General features: G+C 38.3%; 1 long non-coding RNA gene across 3 annotated transcripts in view; it reads left to right on the forward strand.

Annotated features, from left to right (window-relative positions):
• LOC143155946 (uncharacterized) overlaps nucleotides 1–25,259 on the forward strand; it is a 166,100-nt gene that overhangs the window by 24,390 nt on the left and 116,451 nt on the right. For all 3 annotated transcript variants that reach the window (XR_012994514.1, XR_012994513.1, XR_012994512.1), the window contains exons 2-3: nucleotides 5,607–5,851; nucleotides 16,689–16,791. This is a non-coding gene — a long non-coding RNA (uncharacterized LOC143155946). The remainder of the gene's footprint in view (nucleotides 1–5,606; nucleotides 5,852–16,688; nucleotides 16,792–25,259) is intronic.

Below are 25,259 nucleotides of genomic sequence, written 5' to 3' on the forward strand. Positions count from 1 at the left end.
CAGATCTTTAATAGAACAATATTTGTCAAATTTGGGGAAAATGTTCAGGTTCAGCAAACCGATACTTTCTCACAATACATTGTTTTGTTAGCAACTCTGTGCACGCATTAACAAAGACTCCTGAAGTACCTTCGTTTATCTACATACATCTGAATCTTTCCAGGGGTTTTCATGGGATTCTTGCTCCAGCGGAGAGCTCAAAAATTCCTTTTACTCTTACTTACCTTTTATTTCTGTTACTCTTTATTATGCATGAAAGCATGCTCTTTGCTCTTGCTGGGCTAACGAAGATTTATAATGTTTATTCATTTCCTTTTCCCTCTTAACATGAACCGGAACAGTTTGCCTTACTCAGGTTTCCAGAGGTATGTCTACCTCACTCGCTCAAAATGCATTCCCAGGAGCAGACAAGAGCGCATTGTGCCTGCACGCAATCCACACCAGGGCCTTGGGCAGCCCGCCCAAACATGCCTGGCAGGGTCCTAACCGCCTACTTACATATTAATACCACCTAAGAATGCCCTGTGTGTTCGGGCCCACGGGATGTTGCATGTGCTAAAGAAGCGTGTTTTCTGCTCAGGCGTTCACTGGGCGCAGAGGCAGGTCCAGCCCGGGGGGCAATCATGGGGCACCCCTCGGAGGAAGAGTTATTCCTTCTCTCAGAGGTGAAATGGCATTGCCAGCATGGTCAGTCTCAGGCATTTGAAAGTGAGGAGGTAGGCTACCCAAAATATGAGATTTTACAATATGTTAATAAGTGTATATAAAAGGGAAGGGGTCCTTTTACTTATAGATGTTGATATTTATAACGATGTATATTTCTAACAGGAGGGCATTACTAGGGGGAGAGAGAAACCTTTTCCTTTTCCTTTTTCTTTTTGAAAGGAGAAAACAGTCTCACTTGCTGTATTCTCACTCTGGAAGTATGAGGCAACACTGAGTTTTTTGCAGTAAAATGTTGATAATTCCATATGGTGGAAAGACCACGTAAACAATGACTTTGAACAGGCCACATGCTGAGATAGTGACACTAGGTTAGTGTAGCTATCCCCTCTAGCACAGCTGTAGCTTATACCAGCAATAAAGGCTTTCTGATGGTGTGTTATTCACCAAATCAAAAAGCAAAAGAATTTTTATCAATAACAGTACTTTTAGATTAATATAGTTGCTTAAACATAAAAGCTTCTGCAGCATAACGTTTAACAGCATAGATAAAATTAAAACCATGAGCAAACACCCCACCTTAGATTGACATTATTTTACGAGCCATTCCTAATACGGATCTGGCCATTATCTTACCACTGCCTATGCCAATAACATTGCCTGCATGAATAAAATGTTTGCTTGTACAGTTGGTCTATATTTCAGACCTAAATCTCCCAAACGAGAGTGGGAGTGAAGCCCAACATACCGAGTCACGGTAAAGTTCTTTTCAAGGCCGAGGAAAATGTAACTCCCAGAATAAATTACCGTACACAACATTTTCTTTTGGGCCAGTTACCACTTTGTAAGAATCATTCAAGTGCTCTTATCTCCTGTTCTAAAAGGCTTGCTTTGACATGTTCAAACGTCAGCTGCTTGTTACAGGAAGACTTACTTTCCAGGAATACAAAGATTCAGTCTTTCATCAAACCGTTCGTAGCGGTACATTTACTCTCCCTGAAAAAATTGTTTCTGTTGATATAGTTCAACTGCACTGAAGAAGAAGAAAAAGTTCAGTTCTGAGCAGATGGTTAGGATGACTGACTGCAAGCCAGGCCTAAGAAATTACTAAATATTACTTGTGTTAAGAGCAGTGTAATTTCTCTATATATCTCGCTTCCAATTCTTTAGCCATTTTCTTCCTCCTCAGGAAAAATAGGAGTTAGGAACTATTTAAAGATTTTTTCTTTTTTTCTTTTTTTTTTTAACCCATGTTTTTACAATCTTCTATTTATTATAGAATTTTTCAGCAGCAGGGGAACCACGAAAAGTTTTGTTCCGTGATGTGGGAAGTAGTTCTCCAGAAACAAGACCGAGATAGGAATCTCCCTCATTTTATGAGCATACAAGTAAAAGGCTCTCAAGACACGAATGAGTCTCTTCATTCTCAAACATTTCCTCTGACTGATTTTAGACAGCTAAAGCTGTCTTCAGTGGTGTCACTTTTTGGAAGTTTTGTTCTTAACATATTAGGACTGTTGAATAAGGCATGGGACATTCCACAATATCCCAGCTGGGGGATTATGCAGCTGGACAAAATTATCCCTATTAGGTTTTTTTTTAAATGATCATGTATCTTTTGATAAACCTTCTCGTTATAGCTGAATAGTAGAGAGACATTATAGGACATAAATAGAGACATAATAGGACAAAATAATTCCATGAAAATAATGATGTTTTAATTTTGAACAAATGTGCCTTTAGCCAGAATGTTTGTGAGATGTCTTGTGGTTACTGCAAAATGGGAATAGAAAGTGATTTTTGAAGTCTGAAATATGATGTTTTACAGTAGAAAACCTGACTCAGTTATTTCCACTCAGAGAAACACAACATGCGATGTGTTCTGCTCCGACTAACCAACATAACAATATTGAATGCCAAATTTTGCAGTGAAGTGCTCATAAATGATACACCTTCATTCAGGGAATAATTCTGAATAATAAATCTAAGAAAGTCATAAACTGCTCTTTTACAATTCACAAATACAAAAAAGGAGGTGAGGTTTGTCTAACAAATTATTCAGAGTGAATTATGCATCCGGCAGCTACCTTGAGTCCCTGATCTGTATTTCCTAAAATTTGTATGGGATGTCTCCTCTAAAGATTTTGCAATATAATTACCTAGATCAGTCATTCCCCAGCTGGATCCTCTACAGCAGCATCAGTGTGTTCTCATATTGCTGGATGAAACTGCTTATACACTGTTTCCTTATGCCACTTCCACATTACCTTTCTAAGCAGATTTGTCACCTGTTCTGGGAGAAACTGTGGCTTCCATTTCCTTCAGTGACCTAAAATAATTAAGAGCTAAATCTCCTGTCTTCAAGTACTTTTGCATATGCTTAAATTTATGCACATGAATAGTTTCATTGATTTCAGTGGCTCTATTCATAGGAGTACATTTAAGCAAACTTATTTGCAGGTTTGGACTCTTAAGACATTTGTCTCCTAGTGTTATGTGCTTCCTACTTTATCAGTAAATAGATCATTATCACTCAGCAATGTCCGAAACATGCACTACTAGCAAAGGATATGAATTTTCTATAATAAAAATCTATAATTCTTGCATTTATATCATTATTTTCTGTTAGATGTTTGTGATTTACATGGAAGTATACCCCCTGTATTCGGAATCTTCTTTTGCTTTTGAAAGGTGCTTTGGGTCAGATCCCCAAAGAAAACTCGGCACTTAATTGCAGTTTCCAGAGGTACTTGGTAGTAAACGTGGCTCTGAGCATTAAGAAAAATTGTGTATTTTTTCCAGCCATTTGTGGGAGTAACACTGACACCAGGACAAGTATAAATGTGGATGGCTGTAATGCATTTCACTGCTTGTAACCTATGCAGACAGCACTGGAGTGCAGCAGTCAGCTGAAGGAGCCGGCTTTTGGAAGGGGGAGAGGGAAGGAATATCTAAATGGGTTGGCTGTTAAGAACAAGAAGCTTTTGATTTAAGAAATATTAAAAGTGAGTTCCTGGATTTTATTCCTGACATACACCCAATTAATATATTTTCCAAAACCAAGACACTGTATTTGCAGGATTTATTTAATATTAATGGAGGCATTAAAGGGATAATCTAGTACCTGTAAGATGCCTTTAATTTTTTTTTTTTCCAGGTTTTGTTTCAAAAATGCAGAAGCTGTTTCTGACCTAATTGATCAAAAATTTTTTTCTTCAGGAAACAGTGCAAAATGTCTTCTTTTCAAGGCAAATGAATTTGGGGACTGATGAGAGAGGGAGAAAGGTAATATATGCTAGCAAATGTGCCAGGATTTGAGCTGGAAATAAACCTCCAGCATAACATGCATTTTGATATTGCTCATACAGCCATTCAGAACTTGTATTTCTTCATTTGGATGCATACAACTACTTAAAAATATCTGTTACAAGTCTTTTCTTCCCGCTACTTTTTCCAAATTTCTTGGAAAGGGTATTCTTCAAGTTATGTTATGATTGCTCTTTAGAAATTTCCACTCATAGGAAACCTCACCCAAAAATAAGCTTATTAATTAAATACTTTCACTAAGTACAGAAAAAATTTGATCAGAATAAATTATATATTTTTATTAGGGATTTTTTGAGATATCTCTAGGTACTTTATCCCAGATCTACTCGAAAAGTTTATTTTTCTTCCAGCTGCAAAGTTCATCTGCTATCTTACTATGATAATTATATTAAAATATTAATCACCAAACAAATTATTAGAAAGGAATAGGCTTATTGTAAATAGAAAGAGTTATCACCTGTAACTCTTTTAAAGTATTTAACTTGATGAAATTTTTCAGTAAAGTAAAAAAAAAAAACCCACTACAGTATTTTCTGACTGTACACACATATATGTTTTGTAAACAGATGGATTGCCTTTCATACACCTAAATTATGATTTAAAAAAAAAAAAAAACAAAACCTATTTACACATTATCTCCGGGTTCTTTAGATGAAGTACTGAAGAAAGAGTACTAAGACCTCTCCCAACAGGTTGGCCTTTCCCCTGTGATCTAACCTCACTTTCTTCTCTTTCTCCTTTTTAATAACTGCATGGACACAATTTACCAGATAGAAGAGGAATACCTTACATAAGGACACATAACCCAGGACTCATTTTAATATTCATGAGTTTGTCAGCTTTATTAAAGAAATTCAAGTAGCTAGTGAACACTGGATTGCATTCCTCCACCATATATCTTTTATCTGGCTGTTAAAGTTAAGCATTACTAATGCAGTTTTAACTTCTCCTTCTTTGGAATTCAACTCCTTGGCGGACATGTAATACATGCTCTGGATTCTCCAGTGTGCATACCTACATTAACAACCACAACTATTTATAGTTGCTACCAGGGTCCGAAAGACATGAAAGTTCCTAGACCCAGCAGGTTAGCTTTGAACTCGCTGAAAGAAAGAACCAAAAAAGTTAGAAAGTTCTCCCCCCAACTCAAAATCTAGAGGTTCATTTCCCACCTCAGATTTTTTTCAAAACTCACTAGGAAAGTCCAGATTTAGGTTTCAAAAACCACAAGGAAAAAGGAACCCCTTATTGTTACTGGTTTTTTCTGGACAATTCTTGACATTTTCCAATTTTATCTCCATCCAAAACAAGAGATCAGTTTAGGAATAAAAAATACAATTACTACATGAAAGGAAACAACATTCAAATGTTGTTAATTAAATGAGGGAGTGGATGTCAATGTTAATGTGTAGGTACATAAAAAGAACCTTATTTTGCAGATGTATGACAGGGCTCCCTGAAGAACACAAGTTTTTCTATATTAATTCCATGGTAGTTGAAAGCTACATAATCAAAAACACCTTCTAAGTTTGGCAGAAATATAACACTGGCTGTTTAAAATAAAAGGTCTGTATGGAAAGTTCAGTTTTGTTTTGTTATTTTTTTTATTCCCCTAGGGTTATTGTGGTGGAGGAAATATTTTTATCTGGGCCTCAGGAAACGGTGGTCTGGCTAGCGACTGCAGTGATGCGGATGGTTACATGAACAGTATTTAGTTGGGGCAAAACATGCCATCACTTACCTCTGCCCCAAAACTCCTGGACTATTAGAAGTAATCAATGTCAATGGCCACCTGGAAATAGCCAGTGAGGAAGGACTGTGGAAGCTACTACCCTGAAACGACCCTTCAATCTGAAGTGAGGTGAGTCAGAAATGTGCGAGTAAGATATTGGTGTGGATAAGCAGAACCCTGCTGAGTTATATTTCAAACAGAAATTCAACGAAAGGCCATCGCGTACCTCACTTTCTTATATAAATGGGCTGAAATGACAAGGGACATAGAGAGTTTTCTGATGGAGTCTTCATGCTTTGTGGGTGAATACTTATGGCAGAGGCAATGAGGCAACCTCAAGTTAACAGAAATCCAGCAGAATTTCTGAAGGCACTTTTACCGATTTTCACTCCTCTTTTCAGGACTCTGCAAGTATTTCTCATGTGCCCCTTCTAATATAAGAAAGTCCATTTCTTGTTCCAGACCTGAAAATTGGTGCACGTAAATGTGTAGATCTGTCTGGGTTCTTTTTGCTGTAGTTCTGCCCATTCCAGACACCTTACAAACTGGTTGTCTTTCCCTTGGCTTCTTCAGAAAATACGGAATGAAAATGTTGACATCAGCTGTGAGGCTTAGAGTGCAGACAGTTTCTTAATTCCCAAAGGATCTTCCACATATAAAGTTCATTTATGATATCACTTACAAGTTTAATCAACACTCTGTGTGTCTTTGATAACCATTCAGATAAACTCAGGCAAGTATCTTCCCATATTTTCCCTTTCTCTTCAATACTGGTAGAGTTCATTTAGGAAACTACCTCTTTAGGCTATTATATTTTAGCTTTTCTTTTCTTTATGTATTCCATTTTTGAGATACTTCCCATCATGTTACAGCTCAATTTTTTGTACAGCTTAATTTTTTTATTATGCATTTTTCTCCAAGAAACCTCTAGCTTCCAAGCTTAGTCAACATTGCTCTATCTTTCACTTTGTTTCATAAAATATGACAAAATGCATGGTTTCCTTTTTTTTGTTGGTGGTGGCTGTCCTCTACTTCTAGATGTAGCATTGTCTTCATTTTCTACTGACTTTGCTAAATGTCACCACTCATCTCTTAGTTAAGTGGTACATATTTGGAAATACTAAGAAAATCTCAGAGGAAACCTTACTGCAGGTCAGCAATAAACTTTCGGGGGGGGCTGGCATGGAGGGAGGGGAGAAATACAATCATAAGATTACAGCTGATACCAGGCATAATTTTCACAACTGGCCAATACATTAAATTATTAATTCCATACAAAACCACTTTAAAAACAGCATAGTGCATTAAGAACAGATGACAAAACAGAGTATATTCTGGTTTACCTCTTGATTTGCCAAACCATGGCATTCCCACTAAAAATGAACTAGTGTTTGGCGACTCGCCTGGTTTTCAACATGTGATGTCTAGCTGGTGCTATGGGGAGCTGAACTTTTACTGTAGTCATGATGGATTAACAGCAACTTTGGTAGCATCAGTGGTAGACCAGCAACAGTCTGAGAATCAGACTTTTTTTTACATTCACTTTGCCTCAGACCTCATTCTCCTCTCTTCAAATATTTCAAACAAAACTACTCAGTAGTATCCAACAATGAGTCCAGGGAGATAATCCTGTTTTGTACACATTAAAAAAAATCTGGCAGTCTTTCCTTTGAAGTGTTCCAAGTCCTCTGCGCCTGAGAGCAAAGGCTTGAAATTTTAAAAGGATGCATACCATTGATATAAATCCAAACCCATTCTAACTTGGACAAGTGAGGAACTTTTGGGAAAGCTTTTTCAACAGAAGTTTCATGGAATTACAGAATCATGTAGGTTGAAGGGATCTTCACGAGGTCTCTAGTCCAACCTTCTGCTCAGAACAAGGTCAACATTGAATTCAGAATTCAGGTTGCTCAGGACTTTGTCCCATCAGGTCTTGAAAACCTCCAAGGGTGGATTCCACAGCCTCTCTGGGCAACCCACTCTCGTGCTTCATTTTCTTCATAGTTAAAAAAGTTTTTCCTTATATCCAGTCAGAACTTCCCCCATTCTAGTTAAGTCCGTTATCTCTTGTTCTCTTGCTGTGCACCTCAGTAACAAAATTAGCCCTGCCGTCTTAGCAGCCTACTCATAAGTGTTGAAAGGCGGCTTCCTGCAGCCATCTCTTCAGGCTGAACAAACCCAGCTGCCACAGACGTTCCTCATAGGGAATGTGCTCTAGCCCCTGGATTATACTTATTTACGTCTTTCTTGCATTGGGTTCCCAAAACTGAGCACAGTATCTGGATGTGGCCAAGTAAAGGAGAATATTCACTTCTCTCAACATACCATTAACATAGTTAATATAGAATCATAGAACACCCCCGGTTGGAAGGGACCTCAAAAGATCATCTGGTCCAACCTTTCGCCTTGCTAATATAGCCCAAGATGCTATTAGCTTTCATGACTACCAGGGCACACTGCTGGCTCACGTTTAGCCTGCTTCCCCCCAGATCCTTTTCAGCAAAGCTGCTCCCCAGACAGTCAGTCCCTAACCTTCAGGGAGTTAGTCCATCCCCCCCCCATTGAGCAGTATGGAGAGCAGGGAGCCTTGCTCTCCTTTTTTATACTGAGGATTTCTTGCTGGCATGGAGAAGGAAGCCACCATATTCTAATGTGGAGAGAACAAAAGAAAGACCAGGACTGGGAGGAGAAATTAAAAATTCTGCCTCGTAGCCTAATAACTCTCTAGGAACACAGAGATATCTAGGATAATTGGAAACCAGAGAAGAGATCACTGACACCTCTTTGTCATAGGAGGCCTTAGAAGGCTGGAATTATGATCTGATGAAGAAAATTATATTGAGAGTTACAAAGAGCTTGTTGGTTTGGGTGACAGCAAACTAAATTCTGGTGAGAAAGAGGAAGACCTGGGACCAAATGAAGTAGATTAGACCTTATTAAAGAGGGCAAGGAGCAGATACATCATAAGAAGGGGAAGAGGAACAGGCTAGGAAAGGAAACTGGGATGGGTATTTAGGAATTAGGTAGGAAGCCCTTACCCTCGGAGGCAGGGAGTCAGGCAATGGGCATTGCCAGTAAAACCAGTGCAGAAAAGGATTAAAAATAGATCAGATGGGGATCTTCATGGGTAGAACAGAGACCAGGACAGTCTGGGGGTCTAAGTCCAACTAAAAATTCTGAAATGAGACTGTTACTGTGAACAGTGAGTCATGCTGGACTGACAAAGGATTTCACTACAATGAGTGAAAATGGAGCTGGGTTAAAGGACCACCTATGGGGAAGACATTGAACTCAGAAGGCTGTGGCAGTTTGGAAGTTACAGAGAGACGGCATCAAGGTTTGGGAAAATGGCAGGTGACATCTGTAAAAAATAATAATATGTGAATATATAATCAAACACAAAGCATTATGCATATTTAAACGGCAAAATTTTTTCAAATGTTCTATTTTTTTGAGTTCCTGGCTATGTCATTATAGCTTTCGGTTATGTATAACATGCATATGATTAAAGTCTATTTTTTTACTTACATTGTATCATATACTGTTGTACGCAGATGAGTTTAAATTCCTAATAAAACTAAGAGTAGCCTGTTTCTCCACCTTAGTTTTATTGACAAACAATGAAACATTATCAGAGCTCTCTGAAGGAAACTCAAAATCTCAGAGGCTGTTCAGCCTTTGAACTTCTCCTTTTAAAAGCTGAGATTTTTGGATCAAGGAAACACTGAAATTAGTTTTTCTCCTCTTCAGTTCCCTCCAGCTGGAAGTAGGAGTCAGAATCTTTGGCTTCTTGAATAGCAAAATTTGTATAGACCATTCACAAAGGTTACTATTTTATGCACATGAGTAATGCAGTCTCTGTAAGTTGAACATGATGTTATCTCTAGAAATGTTATGCATAAGCTTTATCTTCAAAGATATTTCTGAACTTAACTTATGCATATCTTTGCACTCAAGTTTGATTTGATAACCTGTCAAGCAGATCTAATTTGTTTGTGTTTTCCTGTGCTCTTCTCCATACTGGGAAGTATCTTTTGCTAACCACACATTGGTAAAATGAGTATTAACTTTTTTAGCACCATCCACAGTTCCTTAACAAGAGGGAAAGAGAAAAAACAAAAGACTGAGAGAGGAAGCAAGAGAAAAGAAGGGGGAAGGGAAGGGAAGGGAAGGGAAGGGAAGGGAAGGGAAGGGAAGGGAAGGGAAGGGAAGGGAAGGGAAGGGAAGGGAAGGGAAGGGAAGGGAAGGGAAGGGAAGGGAAGGGAAGGGAAGGGAAGGGAAGGGAAGGGAAGGGAAGGGAGAAATGCAAAATATGATCATAAGCCTATCAAATTGGGTGGGGACTTATAAGATTACAAAGAGCATTGAAATACGGCAGCAAAATAAGAATAAGTGTACACCAATAATTCAGCTTTCCTTGAAGACTGCATAATCAGTCTGGATGCTGAGGAGTCAGGTTATTGATTCCAAACTGTCTTCTTTCTTTTTTAAAAATGTCATTTGTTTGTTTAAAACATTAACTTGCTATCACTCTATCAAAACTCTATATACTTCTGTTAAAAGTATGCCACTTTGACACCTTGCAGAAGGTGTAATTCGGCTACTTCATGCTCCCAATCTCCTCTGACTGGTTCTGGCTGTTTAGCTGGGCTCATCTCTTGTGATTTATCATCACCATGGGGATCCCAAGAGGCACCACCAGGATTAGCAATGGGAGGAACCAGGATGAATCCTGGAATATGTAGTCCAGGCAGAGACTTTGCTCTATATAGAAGGCTGGAAGCCTGAAGCACTGACCTGTCACTCCCATGAGGCCACATGTCAGTATTTCCACACAGAAATATTTTCTTTCTCAGCTGAAGTATTTTGGAGGTTGATTTTTTTCATCAAAATGTCAACATTTGACACATATAATGACAATTTTCCAGCCATTCTACAGTAAATTGTACCCGATACAAATGTATGTGTATCTCCTCTATTTCTCCATACTAGCTGTTTTTTTAATAAGAAATTATGGAAAAAAGTGAAGATGTGTCAGAATCTATAGGCTCTAACAGTGGGATTCATCTGACCAAATACAAAAATCTATAACTGAGACATCTACATCTGAGGTTGTCACCCTGGACTCTTTTCATAATCAATGGAGAGAAATAGGCATTTTTAGGTTGTGATTCATCTCATCCTGAAGTAGATGACTAAAATAGGTCAGCTGAATCATGTTTTAAAAACACCTATTTCTCTCCATTGGCAGTAGAGGGAATCTATGGTGACAACTTCAGACATTGACAGCTCAAGTTCAATAAAATTACTTATGCCTTAAGAGTCCATAGAACTGTTGTGCATAAACTTGTCTTTTCGCACCATAATTTCACCTGTTCATCTTATTTGTTCCCAAATATGCAATGACTTTTTCTTTTCCCCTTTCTCCCTGTTAAACCAATCTTTTTACCTTCATTTTTTTCCCTACATACATTGTGTTGTGCATCCTTTTTGTATTCTCCTCATCGCCATAAAATCAGGCTTTAAACCAGTAATTTTAAGCCAATATCTGAGATAAATGCATGCCATATCACCAAAACTGTGAGATTTTGCAGTACTGCCTACTTTTCTTGTTAGTGTCACCACTAGTCTGTGGTCTTTTGAAATATGTTTTGAAACACAAGTCCCATAACCAGATTATACTAGTTGTCTGATATAGGAGGCCAGGACCAGGCAAAAGATAGTCCTGTGTTGTTTCACCATGTGGACTACACAGCATCCTTTCACAAAGGATGTCATTTAACATAATAACAAATTTCCAACATTCTCTGTACCTATCTGTGGATGCCACAAGTTAGAAAATTGTTCTCTTTGTCACCTTCCCTGATATATGAAGCAAGGATTTTTCAGTAATTGCCAGTGGCTCGGGAGTGAACACTACAAATAAAAAAACATATAAATAATAATGTTAGTAGGTGGTACAGTGAACACAACCTTTCTGCATTTTGCCATGCCTCAATCCTAGAAGTACATGCCAGAAACAGTGATGTCTTTTTTGATGTCTTTTAGAAATTAAGCATTAATGAAAGTCTAAACAGCGGTTGCAGATCTTTGCATCTGTTCCCTTAATTTCTCCAACATGGGGCATTGCCTTAGCAGAATCCTGAAGGAAAGCAAACAGCAATAAATCTGACTTCCCTGTGGGTAAACCCTGCAAAGGGATATAAAAGAGTGAGGGATGGGGTATGAATTTCACTTCAATGCACGAGTAATCTGATTGGGCTAAATTTGGGGTGGAGTACTCAGATTAACTCCCAGCTGCATACTGAAGGTTTCCAAATTTTCTTAGTGTAAAAAGCAAAAAGAAACTCTTAGATCATCTGATCTGCTTTCTTCTAGATCACAGGCACTTATCTTTCACACAGTTATCCCTACCTTGAGCCAAATAGTTTCTCTGCAGCTAAAGTATATCTTCCTGAGAGGCATCCAATCTTGATTTGAAGATCTCAGGAGATGGAAAATCCACCACTTCCCTCTATAATGTGTTCTGATAGCTAATAGCTATCAGCATTAAAAGTGTGTGCCTTATTTCCAATTTGAATTCATCTGGCTTCAGGCTCCAGCCTTTGGTTCTTATTATGCCTTTCTCCACTAGATTACAGAGTCCTTTCATATCCATTATTTTCTGCCTGGGAAGGTATATATGCCATAAACAAGTCACCTCTCAATCTTGTTCCTCATAAACAGAAAGATCCAACTCTTTAAATCTCTCACCAGAAGGCATTTTCTCCCATTTTCAAAACATTTCTGCATTTTCTCTCTACCTTCTCCAGTAGCTCCACTGTGTCTTTCTGAAAATGTGGACTGCAGAGTTGGTGCAATACTCCAGCATTGATCTCACCAAGTTATAACAGAAAGATCAGCTCTCCTGCTCCCTCACTGACCATTCAGCAATCGTGAATGGGTTTTTTGCTATATCATCCCATTCTGAGCTACTGTTTGGTTGCTTGTCTGGTATGAATCCTCCATATTTTTAAGTCACTGCTTTCAGTTATTCAGTTCTGTGGTTTCTAGAAAGGTAATTTAGCATTGGGCTGTATTAAAGCACCCTATTAGTAATAACCTGGTTTACTAAGCAATCTTTTCCATCTCCACAGTGTTCTCTTTGTTATTTACCACTGACTTATCCATAAGTGCTTCCAGGAGTAATTTCACGTTAACTTCTGGACTGTTAATAAAAAAACCTTGCAATCATTCCTCTGGTACCAGAGAAACATCCCATGTCAGCTTTGCATTATTTTGCATAAGAGTGACAGCAGGGGAAGGGGTCTGACGAATAACATTGTCTGGTTACCTTCTATAGCTTTCGTTGTATGTCAGGACTTGTTCAAAATTATCATCAATGTCCTGAACATTTCTCCAGCTGCTCTTAGGAATTCTTAAATGCTAGTTATCGAGTGCTGCTGGTTTCAGAATGTTAATCGCTAGTTTTTGTTGTTCAACACCCTCTTTGATTACTAATGGGGAATCCTCTTCATTATCTTTACGTGACACAAGTAGGGCTGAACGTTTTTTCACCTTGGAATGGTTAATTCACCCAAAGACATTCATTTCAATGGATCTAAAAGTATTCAAGAATCTGGAATGAACTGGATCAACAGGTATGGCAGGATTTAAATGTCATGCCAAAACCAGAAAGGGGTTCTGCTTTCTTACACTTTTACATCCATATATCAGTCACCCATGAAGTGGGAAAGGAAAGCTTAAAGCTCCCTCTTTTTGACTGGGAATAAGAATGTGACCCTGTTGCCTTGTCTCACAGGAAATGGCTTAAGCACTGAGATAAAGGAATTCTGGACTGAATGCCTTCTTTTTGTCTTCTTCTTCCATGTTGTCTAAGTACCTAGATAGACATTGGGCCACTGAAAGCAAATGCGAATGGACATTAAAAGTTCTTTTTCTATATGCTGAAAATTTAAAAAAAATCTCTTTGGTTTTAGCTGAAATCAAATATATTGCTTTGATTGCCAAACAACAAAAAATCAATAATTCATAAAACACACATATAAATATATAATTTTGCTTTTCAGATTCAAACCAGAACTATTTATTAAAAACTCTACACTTCCAACTTCATAGTGAGCAGTTTTACCACCTCAACTTTCTGAAATTTCTGCTGTATATGTAGATTATTTTTTTCATGTAAAAGTTAAAAATGCCATCCTCTTTACAGTTCAGCTTGGCATACATTTTTGCCTGGTTTCTCTAGCTGCTTATATTAATTTTCTGTGCTTTGTAGGTTCTACTGGGATCTACATAGCTTAGGTCTGTATCATATCTGTTAACACAAAGTCTTGCATTAGTAATGTCATTTTGGATGTTCCACCTACTCTTCAACCAAAGACAGTGCCTATCCTACCCATGAGATGGAGCCCACTCTGTTTGTGCAGCTCTTTGGCCTAACTGAATGAGGTCCCAATGTCCCAGTGTTCCACAACAGCGAAATCTGCATCTTCGAATGTGTCATGCAACTAAGGTTACAACAACAGTGTTTTCTGTCTTCTGCTCTTGCTTTCGGGGTCAGAAAGATTTCCCAGCAGATCTGTTTATTGCCTTCTTCACAACTGTGGCACCATCCTGTCGTCTGCTATTTCATTTTATTCCAGTGAATACAACATTATTATAAAGACTTACTGAATGAGTTCATAAAGCTTCCCAGTCTTGGTATGGTTAACTTGTGGTCTGCTCTTCAGCAAAATAACTGAAAAAAGTCCACAGCTGATCTGAGGCAATACACAATAGTGTTTCTTGCCTGTGTCTATACTGTTAATTAGAAGAGGTTCAGGAATTAATCTCTTCCCCAGAGTCCAATGGCAACAGTTGGTGAGGTCTACACTGCTTAGGACTTTTCCTTTTTGAGGGCAGATTTGTCTTTGAATCACCTTCAAACAGATCCTGCCAACAACTAAGCGGTGTAAACCTTCAACGTGAGGTTTTCAGGGCCACAAAACCCCATCCACACCATGCCTAACAATTAGCATACACATTCACAATTCTTTAGGGCCACCTAGAAGCTTACTATTTATTTAGATATCTAATCTCCTTTTTTACAGGCTGTTAATTTAGACAACTCAAAATTCAGACCCAAAATGCTTCTGCTGAACCAGCCTCGTATTGTTTGATCACCTATGGCTTAGGCTCTCTAACACCCCCTTTACCCAGGGTCAGGCATTTGTCTAAACTTCATTGCTGAGCTCCATTGCTTCAGTGGCAGGAGAAGTCCTTACACAGAGAAACCTGATAGGATACAACCTCTGGTTGTCCTTAAAATGGGAGATTTACAGCTGGGCCTCAGTCAAAGGCACACAGATTTAAGCCACTGCCTTAACTACTGAGATGCACTTTTAGGGTAGGAGCAAGCATCCTCCATAGCCAATGAATCTGGGAGCCCGGCTGAAGCGAGGAGCCCAGTATTGCCACGCAGCACTGCCCGGTGGAGCTTTCCTCCACCTGGGAGCCACCCAGGCCAGATGCCTGAAGCTGGAGATTGTGAATGATTTCCATGCCATGAGAAAAAAAAACCAAAGAAGAAAAAAGACAACTCAGATGCAGTTCAACAGACCTTTTATCCTGGAACGGCTGTGCATTCAGAGACTGATGGCTCTATCCCAGCCAAAACCAGCACACTCTGAATCACGCTGTACTATAGCCCCAGACAGAAAAGTGGATTAGATAATATTGACAATCAGTGCCTATTCAAATGCCCATTTTAACTGAGAGAAAGACTACACGTATCAAAGAACAACATTTAAGACACAAAATCTCACCTTTTTCTATTGTTATGTAATGTAATAGCCATAAATGTGTATACTTCTTAACTAAATAAAACGGTTATATACCACCTTGCTTCTTATGACATTTATCACAAAAAGCTACTCAGTGCAGTCCAGTACCATGTTAGGGAAATGAGAGGAGCACTTATTCCTTCACATTAGTTAACATGTCAAAAGCTTTTTATCTCAAAGATATTAAATGGTAAGAACAGTGTGTTTCAACTTCTAAATTGTCATACATCAAAGATTTTGGAGGACTTCTTTTTTAAATTGACAGTTGTCATTTAATATACAGTATGATCCAAAGCATATTATTTCTGAATGTTACCAGGGAGATTTCATTGGCTTTTGTGACATTTCCAGTCTTTGGTATAATTGGCTAACAGCTTTTTTAACCTAATGTCTTTTAAGAAATAATGTACCTGGTGGTCTGGGGTATCACATCTTCTGTTTTCTCTTTTCTTTGTTGTCCAAAAATGTTACCGTAATGATAAAAAGTGACATTATTTTAAAAGATAAGAAACACCAAAATTATTTTCTGTCTGACCTTTACAGTTACCAGAACAAGCGGCTTCTGTTAGCAAAATAGTTCAAGCTTTTTATTACAAAGGATATTTGGCAGTATTCCATAAGAAAAAAAATACATGTAGTTCTTGTCAGGGGAAGTCATTAAGCCCTCTCTCCTTATGCCAGGCTAACATTTTAACAAAAATAAAATTCTGGATATTTTAAGATGGAGGAGGAAGTTGACTGTGAGAGGCAGGGATATTTCACATAATGCTGTTTATGAATGTACTAATGTAGTTTTATGTCTTTGACTGCACCACGTTGAAGCAAATACAGTGGGTTTACCCAAGAGTTCAAGGAGATTTTGGTGACCTTCATTTCCCAGCTGTACATTTATGCATTCAGAGTTTTCTTCTTCACCCTGGTCTGTTGTGTTATTAGAACGACGCTCCTTCTTTAGGGGAGGCGGGGGAGGGGGGGGAGGGTAAGACAGATAAATGACTGAGTGGCTCAATGTGGCTAACTCGCTATATTTACAATTTTAAAAATAACTACGGCTACTCCTCAGCCGTGCTGTTTTTTTCCAGGTAAAGGCTTACAAATCAATTGTTAGCTCCACTCCATACCTCTCATTGTCGATTTTACAGGTTACCACAGAACTTTAGAGGTGGAAGTGCTTGAGAATTCAAAGACACATCCAGCACAGATCCTTTTAACTGCTGTTGTCGTTGCTCTGGTACTTCAGCCCAAGTAAGGATGATATATGTCTTGCTTTCAGCTCACATGACAAAGATATGACATTGTTGTCACTGATCCTTAAGAAAAACTGTATGAGTCAAATTACAATAGCAATAAAAGTTAGAACAAAGCCCTCTTTCTTGTTGAAACACTTTGCTGGTTTACTGTCTTTTGCTCAGCTGGTGGTACTGTACATAGCCTACAAATGGATGAAATATATTTTAGGTGCATGAAAGAAAAAATACTATTTAAAAACATGAGATTCCTTTAGGAAAATAATTGGAGGCAGTAATAGTCATTAACTCTGGAATACATAATTCTTCCCATGATTCTTAATATAAAGTGAACGTTGTTGCATGCCACAGTATTAAAGAATATATGAGTTAAATATCTTCCTGCTTCAAAGATGCGTGGCCTAAAACCTGAAAAATTGCAGTATATGCAAATGATCATAAAGGACTGACTTTACTGACCATTTCTTTGTGTTTGGGGGATAGATTTCTGCATGGCATAATATTTCCACTTGCATTGGTTTCCTGGCATGAAAATGTTTATTGCACTCATTAGCTAAGAGGATGTCGGCACTGGTCCAATGAACACAGATCTGCCTTCTGATTTCAGCCATTAAATTGCAATGGGATTCATAGGCTTAACATTGTGGGTGTGAGAATAATAAAATGGAACTCCATCTTTAGCCCAGTTACCATGGATGCAGTTAAAGGTCATAGTGGCAGCTGCTAACTAGTTGCCTTTTTAGCTGTATTTCCCCTCCTGCTATGTGTTTTTGTGTACCTTAGTTTCTGCAGGTCTGCCTTAGGGCAATTCCACTTCCTTAACTTGGCATATGGGTGTCTTCCGCAACATGATGGGTGCATTCCCATAAATATGGTTGCTACGGGCATCCCTTTATTCAATTATTTGTGTTTTAATGGAAAATGAATGTAAAGACCTTAGCAAAAAATAGAAATGCAGCTTGCTCAGCATCCCGAATTATTTTCATTTTCTGTACTCTGCTTCACATTCCTAACTGGGTGGGGGGGGGGGGGGGGGCGGGAACCAAACTTGTATATAGTTAATTCCCATCTCCGCTTAAACTCATAATGGGTTCAGGCACTGAGGCATTCACAATGTGGAACATCAACGACTACTTCTCCATTCGGCCCAAAGTCCTAGGAGTTAATTCCCTGTACTGCATGAAGTGTCAGAGTAATTACCGCTGATCAGCCCTATTTCTCAGCATTCTGTCCTGCTTTGAGAGGCACCCTGTTTATTGATGCACCGCCACATCATCACAGTGCTTTCATTCAGCCAAGCTGCTTAATCGAAAGGGCTTGGACAATGCAGGATTTTCAAAGAGAAGAAGTGCAAAAAAATTAAAAGTAGCCAAGTAAAATAAAGTGAATGGTAAAGAAACCTGAAAGCTCTACAAAATATTTCCTTATGTCAACACTTCATTTCAATAGATTTTAAAACTCCTATTCATTTCCAAAAGAAGGTACTGTGAGTCTTTTCTGTGGTGACTCAACTACATGATCACATCCTTTTTGAAGATTTTTAAAAGCACAGTGCTGGAAGCCCTCCTTGAGGAACGTTTATTGTTTTTTGTTCTGTTTATATACAGGCTATGACTGTGTCAACCTTTATGAACCACAATACAAAGAAACTTTTTTTTAAGGTTTTGCCTCTCTGTTTTAAAGATACATTTATATAACTTGTCATTTCACGAAAATAAATTAAGTACTATATAAGCCAAATGTTTCAGTTCCCCACAAGGGTGGCTTCTGGTTCTCTTTGGCAGGATGCCACTTTATTCATTTTTTTTTCAAACACAATGTGAAACTTATAATTTTAATATAGTATATAAGTACGACGGCTATAAAGCCTACACTGTGACTAATTCATGCTCCTCCTCTCCTTGCACTTGTGTGAATTTTAGAGGGTGGCAGAAAGTTACACTGAATTCATTTGAACTTAAATACTGTCAGGCTTTGTGTGTTTGTTAGAGAGAGAAGAGAGGTTTATTTGGGCCGGCATTTTAATTTAGGACTCAGTGTTTACATTTATTAACTTGCTTTTGGGTGACTTGTATGTATATTCTTGTGTGTCTGTGGCTACCCAGCCCATCGTGAAAGTAACTTTTTGGTTGAGTCTGTTTTGCCTGGAGAAGAGAAATAGATTGCCACATGGAAGAGGAAACAAACAGGTAATGACAAACACAAGTGTAAAAAAACCAGTTATCTAACTGTTTGCTGCGATTCTTTTAGTGACGTCACCCCCTCTGTGGCATTGCTTCCTTAAAAAATAATAATGTTTCATAAGTTGCTCATCAGTGTTGTTGAATATATCAGAATAAGAGTGCTACGACTGTTACAGTGTCCCGTTTTACTGTTTCCTCCGCCATACTTTTAATCAGAGAATTTCTTCTTGTGCCTTGTTTACTGTTGATATTTTCTGGCTGATTGGATAGGAATGACATTTTGACAATTTACTGTAGGAGTAAGCACTGTACAAACAAAAGGTGCTGATGAAAACTCGGAACCCATTATTATGTAAATTATGGCTGACTAACACAGATTCCATCTCCCAGTCACCATCATTGAGACCAGTTTTACTCAATGATAATAATTTTCATTATTTCAGTCTTCAGAGAGATCAGAAATACGCTTTAGCTGTTGCATTTATCTACTGCGGGTACTTGACCCTTAATTAAATTCTGAAACTTTTTTATATAATAAAGTAAAATACAGCTGACACTTCTATTCAAACAAAGAGCATCAAACATAGATCTACCAAATAAGATAAAGGTATTTCAGACTTACCTTGTTGTAATGCTAGTAAACACAAGGACTATAACATCTTTTGAAAGAGAGCTTAAAGTTTAAAATGAAAAAAAAACCAAAGCATGCTGTTGGGCAATTTAAATGTTGCATTTCAGTGCTGTGTTTGCTGAATGCTGGGCTTGCTCTGCAGAATGGTCTTGAACTTTATATTAAAATATGCATGACAGGAAAAAAAAAACGAATGAGCTTTGAGTATATAGATGATGTTTGTCTGCTCCCATATATTATAGCGGTCATAAGTGCAAAAAGATTAGAAAATAAAATAATAGGTTATTTAATGTTCACCACTAACTTTCGTAAGACGGTACTCTCCCAAATCTTGAAAACTGTACTTTGTAAAACTATTCCTCCTAAAAACAGATTAGAAGCAACTCAAGGTGCTGCAGTACTGAGCTAGTGTTCTGCTGCTAACAGATACAAAAATGACTAAACATTGTACAAACAGATCAGTTAATTGCGTTTATAATTTTTATATATTTTTATATATATATATATATATACACATATATATATGTTCCAAAAACAAGTCTGGGGGAAAGGGATACCCTGTAGAGAAAAAGGGAGCGGGGCTTTTCATTTAATATTTTCACTTTTTAAGACAGCTCCGTAACCTTTTAGTGCTTCTTTCCCCTCTCTCCCCCCCATCCAGTTTTCCCCTCTCCTCCCCACTCTCTTCACCAGTTTTTCAAATGAGAAAATGGCCATTCCAGGTAAGCAGTAACAGTCAAGCTTAAAAAGAGGTAGGGTATTATAAAAATGGAGATTCGGTATTTCTTTAGACATAGCACTTTGCTAAACTGTCAGTTCATAGAGCCAATGAGCTAAGAAAAGTAATTACTTAAGTGGATTTCATGAAGAGTAGAAAGATGATTGTGCCACATTAAATAACAATTGTATCCTTAATGATGTGTTGGACTATAATACAAACATCCTTCTGCCATTATATGCACTACAATATACCTTTCTAATTACTCTGGTGGCTTCCTCTTCCTTTATTAAGATGCTATGCTTTCAGAGACTATGTAAGCATTATGAGAGCTTTTTTTTTTTTTAAACTACAGTGAGTGCAGCTGCGTGGTCATTGATAAATTGGTTATAAATTACTGACACATTGTATATGAATGGAATCATTGTTTTATTCCTTTCCTTCATGAAACACAATTTTTCTTAGAAGAGATATAATAAAATTCAATAAAATTACTTCTCCAGGTTTCTTTGGTATTTCTAGATATGTAAGCAGTATAGTAATATAACTGCAGATAATTAGTAAGACAGATTCAAGACAACATGGCAAACTTAGGAAACAAAGCTAGAATGGGGTAGATAATTTGGTATTATTCATTTCAGTGTTTTCTTGCTTATAGCCTGTGAACCCTTGGGGATCCTTGGGCTTCCTGTCAGTGGTCCCTGAAAAAGATGTTTTATTATCTGCAAGCTTAAATATATTACACGGGTATTCCTCTCCACTAAAAATATTTTTAGATTGTCTGCAAATTCACAAGGGTTGAAAACCACTTCTCCATTTCATTGCTTATATTCTGTCCCTTAGAGATGGAAACCCTACACTCCTTAGCACTGCTTTCTATAAATCAGTATGCTTTCTATGATTTCTAGAGTTACTTTTGTGCACTATCTGACCGCTCATTAGACTTGATTTCCTAACATTCTGTCAGCACACAGAGCTTATACTTGGACCCAGTTAAAGTTTGCACACATTAATAGTCCCGCTGAAGAAAAAGGAAACTTCTTTTATGTGGAAATTCTTCCAAATGTATAAAGGGATTGAAGAACTGGAAAAAAAACATCATAAAATTGGACAATTCCGGATTCTCTGTCAGAGCTTCTCTTAACTCTTACAATAGAAATTTTCATGCAAAAAGAAACTTGAATAAATAAGTGAACAAAATAAACCTGCAAAGTATTCTTCTCCTCTGTTGTCTCTTTGTAGAGATGCACTCCTTTAACTCATAACTCATGTTCTTCTGCTACCTATTAATGCCATCAATAGCAATAATTCTATGAACAGTCCACTCCACTTTTATGCACATTGCACCACAGTCACGAATCGGGTAGTCAAAGTCACACCTTGGGAATTTTATCAGTAAAATAGATAGAATATTGTCAAAGTTCCTTACCACTGTCAGGTGACCTGAAGTTAGCTTAAACCAAAGAAAACAACATCCTTGTTTTGAAAATCAGGTTTGACCCTTTTGAAATATGGCAATAATAGGAAAAATATGTCATAGTATGACCAAACTATTTTGTGGTTCTCATCAATATTATATTCCATTTGTGAAATACTAGAACGCATTATACAGCTAGTTTCACATCTGACTGTTCACACATTGTCAAACTAAGAAGCAACAATGTCCATAATTTAAAATAAAATCCATCTATAAAATTCATCTGCAATTAACATAATCAATTTCCTACAAGCAACTCGGCAGGTATATATTTTCTCTTTAGTCCCAAATTCTTACTGGTACAGTAAGAGCTCTGTGCTTCGACCGCGTGCTAGGCAGAATCATGGGAATCTTTATAAACTCCCTGCTACGCTGCTTGGTTAGCTAAATTCAAGATTAGTAAATGGTCCTTGGAAAGTAAGCAGAGTAGCCCCCCTGTTACTGCATTTGAAGGGTGTATACTTAGCCATATATTCTTCTGCAGTCAGTCATAAGAAGCCTGAGCCAAAAAAAAAAGCGTTGCCTGGTAAAACTGCAACTAAGTGAAATTTTTGCACTGGAGCGAGCAAGTAGCAACTGGGAATAATTTGCTATTCTTACCGGTACTCCTTGCCATCTGCATCAGAATCGGGCCCACTGTGAGGTGATAAATTCTGTCACTCCGTTTTCTGGGAGAGGAGGATGTACAGATCTTCTGCTTTGTTCCAAAGGTTAGCACTTACTTACTGCAGAGGTTACATCCAAGCAAATCATACCTTGAAAATTAAAGTAAATTGTTGAAAATGCGTTGTTTATGGCATTTTCCACTACTTCTTAAGGAAAAAATTACTGCTGGGAAAGGAAGAAAAATGTGAAGCTGGACAAAGATGGTTACATATAATGTCTCAGGCACACTTTGTAACTTACAATTGTCACATCATATCACAGATCTTCCTGCCCATTGGAGAGGATGGTCAGTCAGTTTCTCTTCAAGTTTGGGAAAAAATACTGTTTCCCAAATTAATAGCTCGTATATGTGAAACTTAAAAGTTACGTCTGGGACACTGAGAACTCTGTTCAGTAGGAAACCTCAGCTGTGTTTAGGCACCCTAAGTGAAAATTTCAGACTTCGAAATCTTTGGTCAGTGGATGCCTTGCTCTTGAGTGCTCAGACTCTGCTGGAGTCTTGATTTTCCACAGGGTGTCTAACGTTCCTTGTTGCCTGAAGTTGTTGTATCTAGAAATGCTCCTGTGTAAGAAAAAATTAAATTACCCAGCTTTCTCTTTCTACTGGGTTAAGGAACAAGCTTTGTTTTCCAGGTGCTTTTCTTGTTATAGGTCATCTCCAGATCACCAGAAATGAGCTAAGGATTAAGTTCACCTCGTGTACTTCCAAAGACCGGCATCCAATTTGCTCTAGAACAGCATGAATGAGACTGACATTGAGAAATAATTTCCTGAAATGGATCTATCTACTGTTGCTTGTTAAAAAGCAGATTTCTCACTGCTGTGGCAGTGAAGGCTGGAGGTAGGGATGTAGTTCCCGCACGCTCAGCACCTGCCTTCCGAGGGCCACGGTGATCTCTGCTCATTCCCATCATCTCAGAAGTTGGTCAGACCTGCCAGTAGGCAGTGCTGGTTTTGCAAGGACACAGGGTAGCTCTGCGGTATAGGCAGACTTCTTGATGCCTAAAGGTCCTACATAACTCTGATCATGGGAGCCAGCCTTGGTAGCCAAGAAGCAGAATACCTTAGCGTAAGTCATGTAGCAATTTTTTTCCTGGTCGGCTTTCTGATCAAAGACCTTGGAAGCACCGTACACATTACCAGTTAGGCTTGGCAACAGCTCTGCCACATGGCAACCTTATCAACATTATAGAGAAGGGAAACCAAGGCACAGAGACATAAAGTGGCTTACCTAAGATTGTATGGCAAGGCACCTGTGGAGGTAGGAAGAGTGCCGGTTTGAAATCTGCATCTGAAACACAAGTCCATTCTTCTCCCTCTGAAAGGGAGAATGCCATGACAGTCTGTAATTCTGGTCTGCTTAGGGTTATGGTTAGGATGGACTACATCTTTCCAAAATTCACTGTCGCTGCTTAGGAGGTGCACAACATCCAACATGGTATGCAGGTCTGCCTCCCCACACCGAGGGAAGACTACACGAGCACCCATCTGAAAAGTGGTCGTGTTGAATCCCTTTGCTTACAAGCAAGCCAGTGCATTTTGTGTTGTGCTTAGGTGTATGCAGCACCGGGTTGTGTAGGTTGCTCACAGGGAAAACGGTGCAGAGCAGCAGCCTCACATGTTCCAGCAGTGTGTGAGCTTTAGAAAGTAATAGAGGTATGAAACTGGACTTGTAGTGAGACTTTTCACCTCAGTTTTAACTAAAGTATCAGGAAGTTGATTCTTCTGGCCCTCTAAAGGGTGTTGTTGCCTGCTGCACGCCGTTGCCTGCTCCTCAGAGCGGGTCCTGAAGGTGCTGCGGAGGTTTTGCATTCCACCTTCGAGTGAGCTGGACTTATGAACTGGAACTAAGATCAGAACTGGCAGCTAGGCTCATGCCAAATTGAAGTTTTATTTATTTGATCATTTCATTGCAAGGTAGACACTGTGTCTGTGGTTTATATCTTTAAAATCAAATAAACTATTTATATATGGTGAAGAACTGTAAAACACATAGACCTTATTCATTAATATTTTTATGGTTTCTTTACACTTGACAAGTAAAGAATTTGTGAAAGTGTTTTTTGTACCCAAATCCCACAGATTTCTTGGGGTATTTTTTAAATTAAGAAAAGGTATGATCTAGATTAGTAAGACAAACTTAGCTCCCATTTTCCCCTAACATGCAGCACAAACCCTTCTGAGTGAATTTTTAATACATATTTTTAATGGAATACATTTGATGAAAACGTAAGAAAATACCATCAACTTTTATCTATTTAACATTTTCATGTTATTAAATGAGGATACCTCATGTGAATTTCAGGTCAGAGTGGAAATATAAATTAGCTACTGTTTTCCTTCCCGTCCTGATAATATTGTTTTGTTTACATCACCATGGAAAGCTTTATGCAAATTTTCCTGCCACACCATATCCATTATACCTTAAAGAGAAAACAGTCTAATAAAAATTCTCAAAACAGCTATTACTTGTAGGAAAGGAAACTCAAAGGTCTGCAGTCTTTCAAAGTGTCATTGCTACTAACTCGAGCTTCACAGAGGAAGAAATCAGAACTGATCTTTCACAGAGACAAATTTCTGTGAGCTCCAGATGAAGCCAGCAAAGCCATGGAGAGGCTGCAGTTTGCAAGCCAGGTCTCAACTGATATTTTGGTCCTGTGGACAAGGGGCTCCTGGATGTTTTTGCCACTCCTGCTGACAGTTTGTCAGGTTGCTCCTGCACACACTTTTACAGTTGCAACTCCTGCTGTGCATGTTGCAGGACGTGTGGAAGGTCATTAGTGGTTTCAGT

The sequence above is a fragment of the Aptenodytes patagonicus genome, chromosome 1 (genome assembly GCF_965638725.1).
Source record: "Aptenodytes patagonicus chromosome 1, bAptPat1.pri.cur, whole genome shotgun sequence".
Classification (NCBI taxonomy): Eukaryota; Metazoa; Chordata; class Aves; order Sphenisciformes; family Spheniscidae; genus Aptenodytes; species Aptenodytes patagonicus.